The 8,532-nt window shown below is 41.0% G+C and overlaps 1 non-coding gene across 1 annotated transcript; it reads right to left on the reverse strand.

The window, feature by feature from the left end:
• Positions 1–1,154: 1,154 nt before the first annotated feature.
• Trnaa-agc (transfer RNA alanine (anticodon AGC)) lies at positions 1,155–1,227 on the reverse strand. Its single transcript has one exon. It is a non-coding gene; the product is annotated as a tRNA-Ala (tRNA).
• Between the last annotated feature and the right edge of the window lie 7,305 nt (positions 1,228–8,532).

An 8,532-nucleotide genomic window follows, 5' to 3' on the forward strand; every position in this document is an offset into this window, starting at 1 on the left:
TTTTGGTGTTAAAAGAGTTCTTTCTTTTATGAAATAATGGTGATCCTAAATGGGAATTTGTTTCTTCTTTTTGTTAATATCCTTACTGACAAAAAAATAAAAGTTAACAACTTCCAGCTTTGTGTTGTGGGAAACCAGAATATGTCTCTCCAAAAGATGAAGGATTATTGAGCTGAAGGCAATTACAAAGCAGATACAGGAAAGCTCTCTTGCCTCCCTGCATTTGCCTCAAAGCAGGACGTGGGTTTACAAAGACAAAAATATTCTACCCACCTCCTCCTCTGAGAAAGCTTGATGGGCCTGGAGATGGTCCCAGAGGAACTGACAGTACTAAGCTTTGCTAATTGTCCTTTATCTGCCATTTCCTTGCCTTTTCCCAACTTGTCACCCATAGAGGACTCAAGTCCTTTTCCTTTGTCTTTTCACTTCCCTAAAATTTTACTATGTGTGTTGAAGCTACAAAATAAGCTGGCATTCAAAGCTACTTCATGAGAGCCAGTCATTTCCTGGGTATTTCCCAAGCGTATATTTAATACACATATTAATAAACTCCTGTTTCCTCTTCTTATGTTAATCTTTTTTTGTAACCAGGGTCCATTCTAACTAAGAAACATTTGGAGGTTTTTTGTTTGTTTGTTTGTTTTGTTTTGTTTTGTTTTTTTCTCTTATAGTGTTTTGCCTATTCAGCTGAGAAATAAAATCCCAATGTCTGGGATCCCCTGGCTTAGATTTTAGCAGAGGTACTCCAGCTGCCACCGTGGTGAAGAGCTCATAAGAATATTTTGGGGGAGGACATGTTCAGCATAATAGGACCAAGCATGGAGTTCCTAAGAAGCTCGCCTGTGTTGTTCCTTTGGTAGAATAAATGGTTCAACTGGTTCATAACCCCAGTTATAGAAGAAAAAAAATGTCTGATTTCCAGGATCACCACACAGAAGAGCTCCACTTGGCACAACCAGTTTGGGGAAGAGAGAAAGGAAGTAAGGAAGGAAGGGAGGAAGGGAGGAAAGGAGGAAAGGAGGGAGGGAGGGAGGTGAAGCTACACCTTGCAGCACCTGTCATAAGCTTTCAATCCACCTATTCATTCTTTATTTAAAAAGGATGTTTATTTATTTATTTTTTTAGTTGTAGTTGCACACAATAACTTTATTTCTATGTGGTGCTGAGGATCGAACCCAGGGCCACGCACATGCTAGGCGAGCGCTCTTCCACTGAGCCACAGCCACAGCCCCAGCCCCCACCTATTCCTTCTTGACACAGATGATTGTCCCCTCTGGTTAAATGTCCTCCAGTGAGAGTGGCCCTCATATCACCTTCTGCTTTCTAAAAGGAATAAGGCTAATCCTAGTTATACAAACTTGAAGCATTGGGAGCACCACAGCACCACCTGGGAGAGGGACTGGTGGTCAGCACTTGCAAGAACAATGCCATCAGGATAATTTTTGTACCTTCAAGGTGCACTACAAGGGTTTGGCATGTATCATGGAAAGGTATGAGCATGTGTGTCGGGGGGCGGGGGGAGTGTGTGCGCGCACAGAGATAATCAGGAAACTATAGCAAAGTAGCTGAGTCCACGAGGACTCTGAATGACTACCAACATGGGAGATAAAGGCACCCAGATAGGAGAAAATCCAGGACCAATTCCCTAAGCCAGACCCACATCAAGGAATTACAGCTTAAGTGTACTGAAAGCTTACTTTGCACCAAACACTCTGCCGAGCTCTTCTCATAGATTAACTCCATGAATCCACACAAATAAGCCTGTTTGGAAAGTGCTGGGTACTATCCACTTCCTACAAATGAGGAAACTGAGGCTGAGATAGATTTGTGACCTACCTAAGTCATGAAGCCAGTAAATTGGAATATGAACTCAAGCACAGCATGATATCTGGGTCCTTAATAACAGAAACATCTTGGCAGCTGGGAACAGTGGCACACACCTGTAATCCCAGCAACTTGGGAGGCTGAGGCAGGAGGATGGCAAGTTCAAAGCCAGCTTCAGCAAAAGCAAGGCACTAGGCAATTCAGTGAGACCCTGTCTCTACATAAAATACAAAATGGGGCTGGGAATATGGCTCAGTGGTCAAGTGCCCCTGAGTTCAATCCCTGGTACCAAATCAAAAAAAAAAAAAAAAAACTTTGCTACAAGAAATACAAGGGTAAGACCATTTCCAATGGATACTTTGGATGGAGAAATTAGATCAGAATGCCTTGAAACATCTATTTTCAAGAACATCTTAATCATTTATTTTACCATATTAAGGTCAATTTTCTATCGGCTCTGGGAGATGAAATCAATGTCTTGTATTTCCTCTTCTGAGTCACAGAATGTTAGAACCGCAAGAAACCTCAGAGACATCTGGCCCAACTCCTTTATTTGACACCATGATATAGTCTCATGAAGGTGAAATGACTCCACATGAATTTATTCTAGAGTTCAAGTTGACAGTTTAGGAGGAGGGAGCTAATGTATTATTTGGCATCTAACAGGATCCAACAATGCTAAAAAGTATTTTCATTGTTTCATTTCAGTGCCTAAATTAAAATGGGCCTCAGAAGTGTATGCTCAGGCAATGGACTCAAAGAATTCTGTTGACACAGGAAGGTAAAAAAAACAAAAATATCTCTAATCAACATAAGAGATGTGAATATCAAGGTATGGGGTTTGTGATTAATAGATGATCTCATTACATCATGGCCACCCATTGTACTTCTCAATATATGTAAAACTAAGTCAATAGTAAACTTAGCTTAGGAATCTGAACTCGTGATGGTACATGCTTAGGTAAATTTTATGCCTATAATCAAACACTTTTGTTTGTCAAAAAGAAATGAGAAATACAGCTCCATCTATTTTATCAGGATTAAATGGATTTGACTTAGAATTGTCTTGAATCAAAATTAATAATCAAATGCTACCATTGGTCGGATGATATTTTATTTGTTTTCTCCTCCTTGGGAATTCTGGTCCTAAAATTTATCATGATAGGTGGCAGGATGATGAGCTATGGGATAGTTTTGCAAACCCAGATGACACATGGGTCTCCACAGCTTTAGCTAATTTCTCACAAGATCAATGGTCTTTAACAGAACTAAAAGAACCTGTTATACACAGAGACTGTCTCATTCTCATAATTTACATTCAGTCTTCAAAAAGGAATATTCCAACTGCAAAACAGCATTGCTTTGGATCGGAGCTATAAATCCTAAGATGATAAGCAGTAGGAAAAATAAATGAATAAGATACCTTAAAGTCTAATATGATTATTTTAACTTCCCCAAAATGTATGGATTTTTCTCCATGGATTTAAGGAAGTAAGAATGCTAAATTAAACAATGAATTCCTAAGATAACATAGTCATTTAAAGATAAGGATTATTGATTAGATTTGTGATTATTTATATGCAGAGAAATTTCTCTTTTAAAATAAAATACATATCAAGGCTTCTTAGACAAAAGTACATAAATAAAGATCAGGATTAAGCCAGGGATGGTGGTACACACCTGTCATTCCAGTGACTCTGCAGGCTGAGGCCAAAGGATGACAAGTTCAAGGCCAGCCTCAACAACTTAGCAAGACTCTGCCTCAAAAAAAAAAAAAAAAAAAAAATATATATATATATATATATATATATATATATATATGGCTGGAGATGTGGCTAGGTGGTAGAGCATCCCAGGTTCAATTCCTGGTACCACCAAAATAAGTGTGTCAATAAGTAAATAAATAAATAAATGTTAACATTAAAAATTAGTATCAGATTTTTCAAAAATCATATAATTTGCTTTCCAAATATCTTCGTATCCAAAATCAGCAAATTGCAAATGCTCACTTTTTGGACAGTGAACAGTCCCACTGGCCAACATGGTATTTCACACAAAGATGTGGACTACAGGGAGAGAATTGAACATACTTGAGAGATGCAACCCAGAACCTTCTGCCACAGTGTTGGTAGCCAGGCCAGGAAGAGGCTTGCACAACCAGGCATGAGTCTTGGTTTATAATCCAGGAGGCTACATTGCAGACTAGAGGCAAGTGGGTTGGCTATGAAGTTTACCAAGAGCCCATAAGAACAATTATTTTTTAATATTTATTTTTTATTTTAGGTGGACACAATATCTTCATTTTATTTTTATGTGGTGCCGAGAATCGAACCCAGTGCCTCACGCATCCTAGGCAAGCGCCCTACCACTTGAGCCACATCCCCAGCCCCCAATAAGAACACTTCTGAGGCCAAAGATCAGTCATGAAGCTGAATCAGAAACCAAAAGTCCAGACAGATGTCGGAATCAAGAACACATTCTTCTAGTTTCCTCACACATTTAATGAACAAAGGGTACCATGATGGTTAAGTGTTTTGTTAAGCAGATTTTATGTCTTATCACTTAACCACAACATTTTTCCCTCTTCATCCATTGATGGACATCATGATCTCCAAGAGGCATAGATAGTAAATTTCCAAATTTATTAGACCTGGGATCCTTTGTTCATTAAAGCATCCATGGGGCCCTGTGGACTAAGGAACAATTTCAAGGAATTTCAAACCTAGCCAGAATATCTGCTTTTCAAGATAAAAGCACCAAATTCTAAAAAGTTAACAGATTTAGCCAGTCCAACAGATAGGCAGAACTGGACCTAGAACCCCAATACCTTGGCATGCCCAGTCTGGCTCATCACAGCATACGATGTTCCAACATTTTGCTCTTATCCTTACCAAAGCCAGCATTCTTCCAATGCTGACAAACTCAGAAAAATAACAGGTGCAATTTTCTTAACAGTGACCAAACAAATCCCTAAGCACCTCTGACAAACCTTCCCAATGGGAGACCCCCCCCAACTGTCCCTGGCCTTTCCCTCCACCTAAGTTCAGTAATCAACTATGATTTCAATTATAGCAGAAACATTCTCTCAACTCCAGAAATGCTATAGAGACACTCTTTGGTGATTAATAGCTGATTAACTTCTCCTGCCAAACATCTGTGGGCTCCATTAATTAGATAGAATGCTAAGCAGTGATCAGATAAGTCCTTAAAATACCACGCCTGAGATAATTTTTCCCTTGTGGGGTCTTCTGCCTGTTAGCAGAACCCCCAAGCTCTTACTGGGCTCAGAACTAGTCTTCATGGAAGAGGAAACAGCAGGGTGCAAGAGGACCACCAGATTCTGCATCCAACATTCTAGATCCTTCTCTTCTTTGGTCCCCTGAGAGTTATAAGGAATGGCTGTTTAACTGTTTCAAAATCTATTTTTTAAAAAGGGGGGCTGGGGGAGAATTGGTCCACTATAATCTACACTCACACACTCCTGTTCCAATGTCATTAACAGCTTCCTATTGCTCCCTGAACTTGGTTCAATCTCCCTGGTCTGTTACTTAGGATCTCTTATAACTACGTCTGTCTTTCTCTCTAGTGTCATTCTCCCACACAAACCCTTTTTTTCTTAACCCATTCTGCATATTGTCCTATCATCTCTCTTCCTTTCCTGCTTCCTTATAGAACAACTCTCCCCACCCCATGTCTCCCCATCTCTAACAAGCATACCTTAAGAGTCACATTTCTCCCTCCTCCATGGAACCTCACTGACCGCACCTTCAGAAGTTGGCTTCCCCTTCAAAAAATTCCTATGCTTCTTCCTTTTCACCAGATACCTATCAGGAATCACTGTGAAATGCAATTTAATTGTGCACATGTCTTATCTTCCAGACCAAATTTTAAACTTCCAGAGACCACGGTCACTGTCATGGACAATTTGTATTTGACACAATGGGAAGCACTAGATAAACGTTCAAAATGCTCCATCCGCTCTGCTCCCCGTCGATATCCTTCAGGGTAAGCTTTCGGCATCTGAACTTTGCAGACAAGCTACTTGACAACCTGGCCTCTTTCTACTTCTCCCATCTCAATGTTCCACGCTCTTGCTACATGCCCTGTCTCCCTCCAGCCATACCAAGTGATCCAAATTGCCTCAAAAGGAAGTGTTTCTCTCCTGTGGGTGTTTGCCCCTCTTCCTGGAATGAATTTCACTTATGTATCTGCCTGGCAAGCTCAAGATTTAGCATCCCATGTAAAAGAATCTTTGTTCCTGGTCTAAGTTACGTCCAACCACGCCATCACCGATATACCCTTGTGTCATCACTTCATCATGGCATTTATGATACCTCTAGTCTACCTCTTATATCCCCAGGATCTGGACTTTCTTAATTGCTCCTTGAAGACAGGGATTCCACCTCATTGGTTGTGGTATCCCTACAAGAAACCAGTGTCTGTCTGTGTGCAGTAAATGGCCAGCCTCCACAGTGGTCCTGCAGATGGTGGCCTCCTGGTGCTCATGCCCTGGTGTGATCTCTCAAACAGAGTGTGGACTGGTCTTTGTGACTTTAATTAAAGACACAAATGATGTTGTATGACTCTGAGACTGTGAGACCAGGTCAAGTGCTCTTGGGTTGCTTGCTCTGAGGAAAGCCAATGCCCTGCCATGAGCAGCCCGACAGAGAGGCCCAGAGAGTGAGGAACTGAAGCTTCCAGCCGGAAGCCACAAGCATGATCTTGTAAGAGGGTGCTCCAGCTTCACTCAAGCCTCAAGGGGATTGGCACCTCTACTGACCCCTTGACTGCATCCTCATGAGACCCTGAGCCAGAACCATCCAGCTAAACTGCTCCTGGATTCCTAACCCCCAGGAACTGAGAGAATCATTGTTTGTTGCTTTTAGTTGCTAAGTTTGGGGGGCTTATATTCAGTATTAGATAACTGATGTGTATGCAGCTATAAGATGAGGAATAAACAAAGCTCAAAGTTCCTCTAACAGTCTGAAGAATTTTGGACTCTGAGGGTGTTACTGTGGAGGAAAGTGAAGGAATTCTTTTCAAGAAGTGCAAGAAAACGAATCCTTATTATTTAGCAACATTGTCCCCTACAGTGATGTGGAAAGTGGAAGACACAACTAAAGAAGCAAGTGATCCAGCTAAGAAGATTTTTCAGCCCCAATACTGGAGGTGCCAAGTGGTTTCATTTGGCTGCTTATAGTAAAGAGAGAATAATCTTTTAGAACAATTAAAACAAAAAAGTCACAAGATCTATTGCTGTTGAAAATTCCCAGCCTCTCCAGATGGCAAACAATTCTAAATTTAAGAAAGAGTTTCTGAGAGAAGTTCAAATCAGTGTATCCAGAAAGTATGATCTAAAGATGAAGCCAAGGACTGGGAGCGGTGGCACACACCTGTAATCCCAGCAACTCTGGAGGCTGAGGCAGGAGGATCGTGAGTTCAAAGCCAGCCTCAGCAAAAGCAAGGCACTAGGCAACTCAGTGAGACCCCATCTTTAAATAAAATATAAAATAGGGCTGGGGATGTGGCTCAGTGGTTGAGTGCCCCTGGGTTCAATCCCTGGTACCCATCCCCCCAAAAAAAAGATGAAGCCAAGGGTGTTGCTAACAAGTTCTTTCATTAAGACCTTAGATTCCAAAGAATGAATGCTTTGTTAGGAAGTGAGAACCTAATTGTCATGAGTGACCTTTGGCATTATCATATAACAGAAGCATTGGTTTATTTCTGCAATGTCAGAATTTTTTGGATAACAATAAGTTCATAAGCTACATCATTTTCATGGGTTGTAATTCATCAAGTATTCGTGGGTCACTTGGTAGCCAGGGCAACCACAAGTTCTTTTATTCCAATCTTAATTACTAACATCTATAATAATCAAATCATTTATCGCGCGCTCATGTGTGTGTGTGTGTGTGTGTGTGTGTGTGTGTGAGTGACAGTGATATATATTGTTTACAGAAAGGTAAGAAAGAGTTAACACAGCCCACAGGGTTTTAGGAAGCTGCACTAAAAGCAGAGGCACAGAGCACCTACAAATGCAAAGGAGTCACTATAGGTGGTCAGATAAGATGATGAACCAGTCAAGAAATTATTCAGGTAGCAGAGTTTTCAGAGCATAGAACTTATTCTAGGCCAGGGTCCTAACAGCTAGCAATTTTGAATTGGGCCATGTCAAGCTGAGAGACTGAACTGAGCATGTTCTTGATTGCCCAGGGAAAGAGTCGATGTTTGTCACCTGTGGACCTCGTGATGTGTTCCCCAGATGGTCTAGTGATGGGTTGATGAGTGCCATCACAACCAGTCTTGGAGTGCTTCAACTTTTATTGGTTTTTAAGTGAGGGAGTTACATCTGGTGATACTGATAAGCTTGTGGGCCTGGTTTTTCTGATATGGGTTTGAAGTACCCATACATCCATGTGCTTCTGATTCATTCCAATAAGTTCACAGGTGGTCATTTTTATTGGCACAATTAATTTATTTGTTATTTTGTGCCTTACATCTGTGCAGGTGGTAATTACTTACTTGTACAAATAAGGTGCAGAGTCATTCTACCTTGGAACTTGTACTCAAAATGATGTAACTCCTAGCAAACTGGTCCTTTACCAAATGGAGTAACTCGGAGCTAGGCACAGCCTATAACTTCTGTTCCATTCATCATGGAGTAACTCAGAGCAGGGCAGGCACAGCCTGCTCTCCACACTAAAAAAA

Source organism: Callospermophilus lateralis, chromosome 14 (genome assembly GCF_048772815.1).
Source record: "Callospermophilus lateralis isolate mCalLat2 chromosome 14, mCalLat2.hap1, whole genome shotgun sequence".
Classification (NCBI taxonomy): Eukaryota; Metazoa; Chordata; class Mammalia; order Rodentia; family Sciuridae; genus Callospermophilus; species Callospermophilus lateralis.